We start from the raw sequence: 12,955 nt of genomic DNA on the forward strand, positions 1-12,955 counted from the left end.
ATTATCTTAAGATACAAGGTAACATATCCAATTATCCAACATGTACAAAGAGAAGATTGCAAGTTATTCATCTCTACTCTAAAATGTACAACTTTTTAAAAACATGATAATACATATATATGTAAAATAGATATGATGTGCAGGATACAGAAACGTCTGCTATTCTTTCCTTCTATACTTGAAATAGATTGTTACTGTTCAGCTACTTGCTACATTTTGCCACATTTTACAAAAAAAAATCTACAAAACATTCTATCAAAGAAAGGTTGTTTGCAGTCTGAGTTTCTTTACTAAATAAGTGTAGCTTTTTTGACAGTATCCATCATGTTTTTACTGTCAAAATGTGGCAATACAGCTATGAAACCAAATGTTTTATTTTTCTTCATTTTAGGGGAAATAATAATTCAAATCACATTCATGACACTTGTAACCTACCATGTGAAGTTTCAACATACATTTATCTTTATTACTTTCAAAACCATGTATTTTATGAAAGTCACAGTTAAGAAAAAAAATTTTGATTGAGAATCTTGATGTCAATCAAATAATCTCATTTTTTCTAAACTTATCAAACAGAACCCAATCTTTTCTTTTATACTGGTCATTATTCCAAATCAGCTGGAAAAAAAATCAAGAAACAAGTAAATTCAAACAGATTAGACAGTATACTTAAAAAGAAAAAAAAAATGTTTAGTATTATTAATCAACCTGTCCTTTATCTTGGATGCTGACTGACCCTATTGTGTGTTGCCAAGAATTTCTGCTCTAATTTCACATTTCCCTTCTCTTTTCTACAAGAAAAGCTGTCATTATAAAATGCTCCCATGGTAAAATGAAAAAAAAAATGAGGATGATCAATCTTTATCTCATTATTTGCTCAGCTTTCTCTGAATCACTGAGGGTAATCAAAAGCCCCTACAAAAATAATGCTTGGACTTTGGTTGCAGCATTGTGCACAACTACTCAGAATACTGCTTTTCTTCCTAGAAAATAAATCTATTGCATTGATCTATGGCAGAAGATTCCACTACCAATAGGAAAATGTGGGGAAAAAAAAAGTTTTGATGATTTTAAAACCTACTGACAATTGACCCTAGTAACTGTCATTCTGATCACAATACTGGATATAGGAAGTCAACCAATGTTTACCAGTTTCAAAAATTCCATGAGAGTTGAAAAAAATGAGAGATAATGGGCCAGGTATTTTCCATTTTAGGCTCAACTTCACCTTCAGAGATCCCACTTGACAATTTCAAGCTATGATCATTTATCACAAAAAGCAATTTCAGAAATATTTTAATTCAATTTATATAAATGTGTTTCATCAGTACAACTAGTAATAATAGTAATATTAGGTGCTTCACAAAGTTTGTATTTCCAGTCACCACACATGCAACCATTGATTCCTAGGATAAAAGCATTTGGACAAGTTGGAACAATAGACAGGGCACTACAAGATGTTTCCTCTTCTATGGGTGTAAGAATCTTGCATTTAAGTTAGAGACAAGGAGGATTTTTAAACTTTTCATTGTAATACAGCCTATAATAGTCGATTTTGATCAGCAAGGGAATCAAAGGTTATAGGTTAAGGTCACAATCAAATCAATAAATAGTTGGTGCAGCAAACTTGAGGGACTGAATGGCCAATTACTACTTCTGATGGCCTACGCATGTACAATTTACCTAAATAGACCCAGCCATCTATGACAGACGGCCATAACCAGAAGATGGTCATACAGTTATATGTCGATTGTTACTGGTCTACAAAAAAGGAGAAAGTGAGGACTGCAGATGCTGGAGATCAGAGAGAATAAGTGTGATCCTGGAAAAGCAAGCAGGTCAGGTAGCATCCCAGGAGGAGAGTAGACGTCGACTCTCCTGCTCCTCGGATGCTGCTTGACCGGCTGTGCTTTTCCAGCACCATATTTTTTGACTCTCGTCTACAAAACAGTCTGTTCGTCGGTTACTGTTCCATTAAGCGTGGCTAAATGCTGCCCTACACTTCCTCCAAGTCTTCACACCCAAGGAAGGAGAAAAACAAACGGACCCTCGGTTTGCTAAGTTGTCCACATTGTCCTGCCTATCGCAAAGATAGTATGCCAACTGGTCTTTGTCGGTTCCTGTCCCTCAAAACGTTTGGGTGCTGGCCGACATTCTGGAAAACAGATTTGTTCAGGACCAAGGGAATATACAGTTGGAGACCTTAATTTGCTAAGTTATTGTTGAAATTCACCTGCTGGGGAACAGAATTGAAGGGGGGGGGGGGGAGCAAATAGGGTGTCAATACTGAAAGAGGCGTGGGAAAGTAGGACATGGCCATCTTCAGGTTACTTCGAGCTTAACATCTTTGTAGAATTTGAGCGCCCCCTATTTGCCTACCAACAGTTTGAAAATATCCACATGCTTCGTTAGCATTACCTCTTCAGAAGACAAAACCAACACACCACATGCAATTCCCATATTTTGCATCTCCCAGCTTTTCCTCGGGGTATATTCTCCAAAAGACTATTTCAAATTGGGTAAGAACATATGCGAAGTAGCAGGGGTTAATGTTACTAAAGGACTAGGCAGCGCGTCGTGTGTTTAACTCAAGGCCGATGGAAGCAAGCCATCGTAGCCAGCAATTGGGAGGAGGCACCGCTTTAGGGCTATGGACCACACGCTTTGGGGACAGCTTGCATGAGGATTAAATCGGTGTCGAGGGGACAACGTACCAGCGTGTTAATTTCCGAGTTCATTGCCAATCCTTCTGCACTGCCTCCTGAAGAAGCGTGTTCCCAGCGCAGACACACAAATTATTTCAAAACACAAATAAATCATTGCGGATATCCGAAACTAAAACAAAAGAGTTACGGAAACTGGCTCCCAAAGCCATGGTAGACGCGAAACCTTTACTCGGTCTGTGTGTGTGTGTGTGCAAATACTAAACCTGAGATTCCCAGCATTCTGACTTCCAAAATATGTTCGATTCGAAAGACCAATTAACTGGTATTGCTTAAATTACATTATCGTTGGTAAGATGCTTCTCGTAAATAGGTAATAAGTTATTACGTCCATTTCAGAAACACTAGAGCAACAAAAAAAGTGTTCCTCGCGAGTTAAGTTCAGTTTGACCATTGTCTAAACATAACCTTGACATATTGTATAAAAGTACCAGAGTGGATACTTAGTGCTGTAGGACATGGGCTGGAGTACATTGCTCCTAAAATTTGGTCGTGTAAAAGATGTATTCATCTCGCCTGAAAGGCAGTACTTACAGGAGTCGATACAGTACACTAGATTAGCTGTGTATTCAGTACATCTCCCGTGTACGGCATGTGACGGAGTTGACGGCTGGCGAACAGGGTGGATCTTTGCACCTGTAGGCGGACACTCCACAGTCGCTGTTTGTTACTTTGGCACAAACCAGGCCAGTTATTATGGAGACATGGTCAGGGCAGGTGGAGGGTTCCTCGCTTGGCTCCTGTTAGACGTGGGTGATGAAGTTTTCCCTCGGTATACAGTACGCACGTTAAAAGCGTGACACCGTGATTGTGTAAGGCGATCTTGCCAACCCAGTGTATAATTGCACGAAATGATAGAATTGTCTTCTATGTCAAAAACGAAACTCGGTTTGCCTGATATCAGTTCCTATCGTTCAAAGGAACAGTGTAGAGTCCTCGCAATCCAATGTGATTCAGAGTCAGTAATTAAAGATGAGAATCTTTAGTAGGAGGCGTTGCAACAGAATGCGTGGGAACAGCTTCACTTCAGCAAATGCGGTACAGATGAGACTTCCAGATCTTTCATAAGATAGCTACCGAGTGAGATGCGCTTAAATAAAGCAGTTTATATATATAAAAAAGTTTAAGGCATGAGTGAATCAGGTCTCGGAGGTTGGAGGCTCCATTTTTTCCCATAGCTTGCCAAGTCGCTTACTGCAGGTTTCTAACCCAATGCCAACATTAATTCAAGTGAAATGTATTGTTGGCTCCCTCCCACACTCTCTAGCATGGCCTGGATACCTTCGGACTACGGATTTCTTGCAAGTTACCGGCAGAGACGCTTAAAAACATAAATGACCAACTCCATCTTACTTGGTGCTGGTCATTTCCTCCGTCGAGTGGTTACAGAACTAATCTTGAGACTAGATATGTGTTAAACACGGCATTTCTACGTATCCATCGTCTTTATGGTCACACTTTGAAGTATTTGCATTCACACCAGTGACTGGCGGAGAGCTCAAACTGGAGTGGCTTTTTTTTAATAAGAGGCAAGAGTGAATGAAGGGGTAATTGGCGTTGCCAGTTGAGAAATGTAGCAGACTAGGCTGCTGTTTCTGTTGGACAGGGACTTGGAGAGGATTGATAATAGTGGATACTTGTTCACCACCCTCACCCCACACCCCACAAATACCCCTCCCAAGAAATAACTGTACTTGAAATAAAATCCGCACCGTACTTCAAATGTTTCTGAAAATATGGCGTACCGTTTTAAATTGACAACTAATCCACAAATGCAGCCACCGGTTCTGCGGTTGTCTGCAAACTTTACGACAATCTTAAAATGCAAGCTCGAGGCAAATGTATAGAAAGCATGTATCTGCAGTAACTTATGGAGAACCGAGTCGAGGGGAACTGCATTACGGAGGCAGCTACAATGTATCCGGTGGGCTGCAGGAATTTACGGCATTTAACAAAGAGACTCGGGAGTTTATGTAGGATGTGAGGAAATCTTACCCAAACCTCCTGAAATGATCTGCTGGTCCCGATGTCAGCAAATGACACCTTTGATCATTACAGCGCCCACTCAGCGAAAATGCCACCGCTTCCCCTCCAATCTCAGCTCTGAAACAGCGACCAAATTTTTACAAAAAAAAAAGCAGCCCCTTCCCGAACGTGCCAAATTCGCTACCAGGGTAATACTTCCATATGCACTCGCATTTCCTCTGGGATCACAGCTTCATGTGTCCTGAAAAGTGGCCAGTTTGCTTGCAGCAGCGGGTGAGCCAGATGCGAGGAGATAGAGCAAGGAGAGACTGGGTGAAGAGGGAGGGAGACAGAGAGAGAGAGAGAGAGAGACAGTGCAAAAAGTCCGCAAGCTCTATGACGGGGCGTCGCGACGGCACAAGGGGACGTGGTTTTCCTTTCTCAAGCATCCCATGGTTTGAAGTACACGCTCCGGCAGCAGAGAGTGGAAGCGAGGAGAAGCTGGATCGACACATGCACTCGCAGCTTTCAAGGCTTTTGCACTGCTACCGCTGTGAGAATGCACCGAGCTCCCGCGGCGCACAGAGCTCTCTCAGGTCCTAGCGCCCGCCGCGGATAGCTGCCGACAAGCATCCCAATTTTCTTTTTCCCCGGGCAACGAAACGGGATTGGAAACGCCAAGCACATCGAGTGCTGCTTAACTGCCGAGACCGTTCCGGACTGATGAGCGCAAGAGAAGATAGCCTGCGTTAAAAAAAAAAGCTGTAGCAGCGTGCAGAGCTCGGCTCGAATGCTCCCTGACTGCCGCCCACTGGAGATCCCGAAGGCCAAGAACGCTGGCTCGTCTTCAGCACTGCTGCTGAATTGGGTCCCTATCGCCGGGATCCCACTGAGCATTATTCAGGAGAAGCTTCTCGCCAGATACCGAGTGCCCACTTCAATTCTTTGCATTTACTTTTAACACTTCTCCCCGCCCCCCCCCCCCCAAAAAAAACAAATCTAGTTTCATCCTCGCTCCAGCCAGTTCGCGACAGTGTGAAGTCTTTCACAAAGTTTTCCCCACAGCTGCGGATGAATTAAGAGGCCGCTACAGACCGAAAATAAATGCGATCAGAATTTCGATGAAGGGGCATTCACCAGATGAAAGAGCTCTCAGTGGGGAAACCCGTTCTGTTTACAGACTCTGCTCTAGAGCCGCAGTCTGTGAAGGGAAAGGAACTCCTTAATATCTGCCACTCAGTGCTCACATTGCAGGAGGTAAATGTGAAGCAGATTAAAGCCAATGTACTTTCAAACAGTGGCAGGTGGATCCACGGCGTATAGTGTACAGCATTAGGGAGGGTACAATGATAACTCGCTTTCTTGAGAAAATATAATCTAGTGATCTGAACTGACACACATGAGAGATGGTATGAAAATGTGTTTAATGATGTGTTTAATGAGACCCAGAGACATTCAGTTATTCAGCATAAATCCTTGTATACCTAGATCTGTACGGATGACGAATCCAATTGACACGTTCCTACTTATAATTTGGATATTGTTCCACAGTATTAAAGCGTGTTGGGGACAGTCATCACCACCTCCCACACAAACAGACCCACTTTACCCGGCAGTCTGCCAACTGAAGTCACTCACTGAGCGACAGTAGGACAGGATCACCGGGGAATACCTGGCGACCTTTTCAGCTGCAAATTAACCACGCACTATTGATTCCTTTCCATTTTTGCTTTTGATCAACTTTAATCCGTAGTGAAGTTTATGCCCTCCCCCCAAATAAAAAAAAGTCTGGTAATTTAGATGAGGTTTTGCCTGTCAATCAGACAGCCTCCAGGCAACATCTCATTTTCACGGCAGTGGGAATTAAGCAAACTGAGCGATAATGGTAGTCAAAGCGATGGACTCTTGACGCTAATGGTAACATGTGAGATCGAATGCTCTTCGATTAGACTTTAGTGCCGCGGAAGAGTGATGGTCTTGCAGGATGTGAAATCAGTGTCGGTCCTGAGTCTGAATATTTGTCAGGGTTATAGCACCGCTATTTGCCAAATCTATCACATTTGAAGAGAAGATTCCTGACTGTACATTAAGAAATTTTTCACGGTTCCGAAAACCATGAGGAATGTTTGATATCGCTGCTATAATACACATAATAATCCCATCAGATGAGAAAGAAACAGGCTAAGTTATTGAATTTAGCCTGACCCCGATGTTCTGTTACTCTTGGAAACATGCCACACGTGGGAGTGACATGTACCTCCACAGAGAGGAAGTGTGACTGAGGTTTCTCTTACAAGATGAAAACGTGTTCCTCATGTTTTTACATTATACACTTGCGTTGATTGGGGAATGCAGGATGAGGGGGTGTAGAATGCGTTTTTGCTATGGCCTGTCGGCTTTGAATAATATCAGCAAAAATGTTTTCAGGCGGGGATAGCTGCGTCAAGGCATCAGTATCGTGGTAAAATCGGCAGCTTGGAGGGGTTAGTGTGAATTTCTTGAATACTTTTGGGAGAGGAGTAGAAAATACATGGTTTCCAAAGGGGTATAATAGAGGTTTTCGGTAATGGGATGGAATAAGGGGCAATGATTAAATAGTGCGTGATGTAGTTGGCGGTCTAATCAGGGACAGTACTGAGATCGCACTGAGAATGTGAATGTAGAGTGTTACGTAACGCGCAAACTTTGGTAATTTAGCTGTATATGATGGGGGTGTTTTATGCAAAAGCAGTGTGAATGATTCACAACGTGCACATCACCATTTGAGCAGATAGCGCCTTAAAACTGATATCTGATTAAATTAATTCATTACAATCTGCTCTAAGGAAATAAATGTTTAAGGGTCTAAACTTTCTGTCTTCCCGAACTGCTCATCTTTACATCGGTAAGGTTATTTTTTACATCTATTGAAAGCCAACCTGTTCACCGTTTCAAGGAGATCCCGCATGGATGGATTCAGGCCATTGTTGCCTATATCCCATGAATAGACAGCAAATAAAACGGACACAAAGGCTTGCACTGGATTGGGTCTTGGTAAACTGTGGAATTTGCTATCATTATTGACCTTTCTGAATAGGATTCCAATAGGATCAAGGTTAAACACAAACTAACGCAGAAATTCTTTTCTTAATTCATTCATAGGATCTGGGTTTCATGAGTGTGTTAGCATTTATTGTCCATCCCCAGTTTATCATCGAGAAGGTGCTGATGGATTGCCTTTTTGAACTGCAGAGATCCATATGGTGCAGGGACATCCGCAGTGCTTTAGGAAAGGAAGTGCCAGGGTTTTTGCCCCAGCAAACTGCGCAGGAATGACAACAATTCTAACTCAAGATAGTATCTGGGTTGGGAGGGGGACTTGCAGGTAGTGTTGATCCCTTGCATCTGTTGTCGTTAAGGTTGGGGGTTGGAAAGTGCTGTTGAAGTGAGCTGGTGCAGTGCATTTAACAGGTGGTATGCACTGCTGTCACTGTGTGTCAGTGGTGAAAGGAGTGAATGTCGGATATAATAAATCGGGGTATGTTAAAAAAAACTCATAAAGGTTTATATCTTGTTTTTAAAGGTGCAAGTAAATGTTTAGTAGTAATCTAAGTAATGGCTATGGTTGAGCAAAAGATCAGGCGCTGAAAAAGTGGTGTTTTATTTGTGGAATGCTAAATATTTCCATCGTGATTATTGGCTAGATTTGACAACTTTTTAAAATAAATTGTAATAAAGCTTCTGCAAGATATTGCAGCTCTACCTTCACCCCATGTATATATCCCAATATTTATTTTACTCTATGTAAAATGTTTAAATAGTAGTTTGGTTTAAGTGCTATTCTGAATTTGCTGGTAGAATGTGAGAAGCATTTAATGCGAATGGCTCCCTGAGCAGTTTGATAACATTGCTGTTGCTTGTGGTCTACATGGACAAAAACTACTATTACATTCAAAATGCGTTGTTCAAGTAGGACCTGGCCAAGAAAATAATGTTACTTTAGATTGTTTCACCAACATCCTAAGGCAATGGCTTCTCTTTATTATGCATAAAGCTATTGTGCTCAGTTACTTTCTAAGTGAAAGCAACGCTGGAAAAGGTGGATCTTAGCTCACCCATTGCAAAACTTCATCTGAAAGGAATGTTTTGAACTGAAAGCATGAGTTGTTCTTTTACTCAGAACTCCAATAAAAGGAAAATTTGCAAACTACATTTAAGACAAATAAAAGGTAGTCACTGCACACAATTCTTGGAATAGTTCTTTCCGGGGACAATGTAATCCCCAACAAATTTGATGACCCTATTAGTCGTGTTCGTAAAAACATTGACCTTCCTTGTGATAACAAAAAGTGGCTTCTTCAAAAAAAACAGTTGCAAGGGATTTGGTGGGTAGCGTTAATTTGGCAATTCGGTTCCTCGGTGTTTTTTTCCTGTAGCTTACGCTTTTATTGAAAAACAATTATTTTCCCCAAAATACACTTTATTCATAGTGTAAAAACACACAATATACCACTTCAAATTTTGCATAACATTTACCATAACGGGTATTACATTTCTCAATTAAGTAGATTAGGTACTTCACTATACTTTCCATTACAAGTTATACTTACAACGTGCACTTACATTTCATGTCAAACATTCTCAGGAGCGAACAACCTGAAAGGTTTTCCTTATTATGCAGCCCTTCAGTATGCTATGGAAGAAGGGCCTTGGAGTGACACTTCCTCATTGCACATTAGCACCACGTAGTATGCAGACCTAGACCATGAAGCATGCCAGGGTGCAAGGCCCAGTTGTTAAAATAGTTTTGCACTGGAATACCAGAAAGCTGTGGGCAGCGTGTCTCTTATCAAACTAATTGCGGCAGTACTTGACGCTTACGTATTTTGGGAACTGTCCATAGAGCACTGAGTCCTGTATAACAGAATTGGATGTTCAGAATAAGCTTCCACTGAAACCTATATTTGCAGAACTGTTTGGAAAAGCTAATTCTGGATGGAATTGGACAGTAGTCACTTCCACGCGACAGCTGCCTCGAGAGAGTGAGTGTATGGAAGTGGTGAGACTGGGCAAGCAGGAAAGATCTAATCGGGATAATCCATTCTAACCAACCTGAAAAGTTATTTAGATTAGGAGCAGCGACGTTAAGACAAAATGCAGTTCACAGGGGCCTCGAAAGCTTCCGATCGTGTAAATAATTCTCCAGTCTCTCTGAATTAAAGCAGTGAGCAGTGTTAACTCGACTTATATTAATGTCTTTTTCAAATCATAACATGTTTCATTCCACAGTAAAATTAAACATACAGAACAATAGGTATCATCACAGCTGTTTAAATCATTTGGTACCTTGTATATTTGCACAGTGACCCAAAATAAACAATACACAATTTATCTTTGCCACAATGGCCATTAGATGTTTTTCAGCACGGACCAGGTTGCTCGATTTACAGCAAAACAATTATGAACCATCAACATACAACTCTACTACTTGAAATCCTAACCCCCTTAAAATCTCCCCCTCTGCATACAAAAGACCCCCACCCCCCAAAAAAACATGAGTGTTAAAGGCAGACTGAAACCTGCACCCACTCCTCACCTCTCACATCTTAGGCGCCATAGAATCCTTTCACATCCACAGCGATTTTCCTGCATATCCAAAATGCTAAACAACTGTGTCGGTTGCTCATGATGTGGTCTCCTCTACACTGGGGAGACAGGACGCCAACTTATGGAATGTTTCAGAGAAAACTCTGATCCACATGCACCAAACAACCCCATTCTTCTGTAGCTGACCACTTCAACTCCCCTCCCACTCTGCCAATGACATGCAAGTCTTGAGCCTCCTCCACTACCAAATCCAAGCAAATATATTTCCCTGCATGAGCAACCTTTTTCGAGAGGATGCACTGCCTTACTGGGTATCTCTGCTTTTTAAAAGTCTGACATTCTTTTTCACACAAATGTATTGAATGATATATTGCTTGTTCAATATATCATTTCAGTTGTATAACAGTTGTATATCTTTTGCTATAAATTCTGTGTCTTATGATCCTGCTCCACAGCTACCTGATGAAAGAACAGCACTCCGAAAGCTAGTACTTTCAAATAAACCCATTGGACTATAACCTGGTATTGTGAGATTTTTAACTTTGTCCACCCCAGTCCAACACCAGCACTTTCACATCATGGCTACTATTCTTTTTCAAGCTGATTTTCCAAATACTCAGACCAACCTGAAAGTTAGTTAATGTGTGGTCTCCAGGAGAAATCCAATACATAGATTTAACCGCCTTGCATCTAATTTTTTAAAAAAAACTTGCTTTGTCAAAATCCATCATTAAAAGCTATTCTTTTTCCAATTCCTTTTTGTGATGAAATTATTGAAGGAAATCTTCAGTAATATGGTGACCATTTTTTCAACATTTTAGCTTTTGTCTGTGTCTCCTCTTCGAACAGAGTATAAGCAGTTCTAATCCAGGATAAATTTACTGTAGTGCCAAATACAGCAATTTGCCTTTCACACACTTCATATATCTCCAGCTTCACAGCTGCATCGAGGAATGAAATGGTTCTTTGGATATGTTAAGCCATCATTGAACCAATTCACACACTGTTGCCTCCTTCCTTTGCCAGCACTGCAAAGTGCTTCATATTTAATGTGCAGCTGCAACCATTGAAAAAGTGCAGCTATGCAATAATCTCTATTCTCTTCCCTCACACTTTTTCAGCCGAGTTCAGGCCAGAAGTTCTCTACTAACTTAAGGGGAAAGAAAATCATACAAGGTCAATTGTATCTTTTGAATCCTGCAATCGTGGGCTGGAGGCTGGAAATATTACCTGTGTTATACATGAACACAAACAGAAACAATTTATATTTACTTCATGAAATATTTCTTTTTATTATATTTTCCCGACAGTGTTATACCTCAGTGGCATAGCATGCTAGAAATCAAGCCCCACTACTCTGGAAGTCATGATCAAAGTGAAAGGTTTTTTTTAAGTATGCACAATTCCTACGTTATCTGTCTTTTAGATCCAGATTGACAAAAGCACAGACCAGGTTGCTGGATTTATAGCTAAGCAATTATGAACCACCAACATACAATTCTACTACTTGAAACTCTAACCCCTTATAAACTCCCCCTCTGCATACAAAAGACCCCGAAAAACAAACATGGGTGTTACAGGCAGACTGAAACCTGCACCCACACCTCACCCCAAGGCCCCAAAGGATTCTTTCACATGCACAGAGACTTACCTGCATTTTATTAATGCTCATCAAGTGTCCGTTGCTCTTAATGTGGTCTCCTCTACACTGGGGAGACAGGACGCCAACTTACGGAATGTTTCAGAGAAAACTCTGATCCACATGCATCAAACAACCCCACTGCTCTGTGGCTGACCACTTCAACTCTCCTCCCACTCTGCTGATGACATGCAAGTCTTGAGCCTCCTCCACTGCCAAATCCAAGCAAACCAATATCTGGAGGAAGAAGACCTCATCTTCTGACTTGGGGCCCTCCAACCAGACGGCATCAAAGTGACTTCACCAGTTTCCTTATCTCCCCTCCCCCCACCTCATCCCAGATCCAACCCTCCAACTCAGCACCACCCTCTTGAACTGTCCTACCTGTCCATTTCCTTCCCATCTATCTGCTCCACTCTCCCCTCTAACCTATCACCATCACCCTCCACCTTCAGCTACCTATCGCCTTCCCAGCTACCTTTCACCCACCCCCACCCACTCCCTCTTATTTATCTCTCCCCCACTCCTCCCCACATTCCTGATGAAGGGCTTATGCCTGAAACGTCGACTCCTCTGCTCCTCGGATGCTGCCTGCCCTGCCGTGCTTTTTCAACTCTGATCTCCAGAATCTGCAGTCCCCACGTTCTCGCTGAAAGTCTGAGAAGGCAATTTAGTGGTCCCTATTCACAGAGTTTGCTGAGATAATCCATGTGCCAGTCAAATACTTTCATCTATTTGCAAGAAGCAAAAGATGAGTGGTTTCCATTCATAAAGGACTTTAACTTAGCAATTAAAAGTCACCGCTGACAAAGGACTTGAAAGGGGAAATAAACTGGCTATCTTCAGGCTTGAGATTTTTTTTACTGCAAAGAAAATGATAGCTCCTGCCTTTACACAGATCCAATTGCCCATCCCAAACATTGATCAGTCCCAAGGTGGTCAAATACATTGGAGCCAAACACATTCTTGTTGGCAGGAAGAAGGACCTTAGTCTATTGGACTAGTGGCAAGTTATTGATCAATGTGGCTCAGTAGTTAGCAC

The 12,955-nt window shown here is 41.7% G+C and overlaps 1 protein-coding gene across 4 annotated transcripts in view; it reads right to left on the reverse strand.

Moving 5' to 3' along the window:
• The window catches only part of il1rapl1b (interleukin 1 receptor accessory protein-like 1b), a 1,390,568-nt gene extending 1,380,146 nt beyond the window's left edge, over positions 1 to 10,422 (reverse strand). The window contains exon 1 of one of the 4 annotated variants that reach the window (XM_043700749.1): positions 4,719 to 10,422. The gene's annotated coding sequence lies outside the window, so the exon portion shown is untranslated. Of the gene's footprint in view, positions 1 to 3,257 lie in introns of all 4 variants that reach the window. The other 3 variants (XM_043700751.1, XM_043700748.1, XM_043700750.1) reach the window with 3 other exon arrangements.
• Positions 10,423 to 12,955: the final 2,533 nt, after the last annotated feature.

Source organism: Chiloscyllium plagiosum, chromosome 12, assembly GCF_004010195.1.
Source record: "Chiloscyllium plagiosum isolate BGI_BamShark_2017 chromosome 12, ASM401019v2, whole genome shotgun sequence".
Classification (NCBI taxonomy): Eukaryota; Metazoa; Chordata; class Chondrichthyes; order Orectolobiformes; family Hemiscylliidae; genus Chiloscyllium; species Chiloscyllium plagiosum.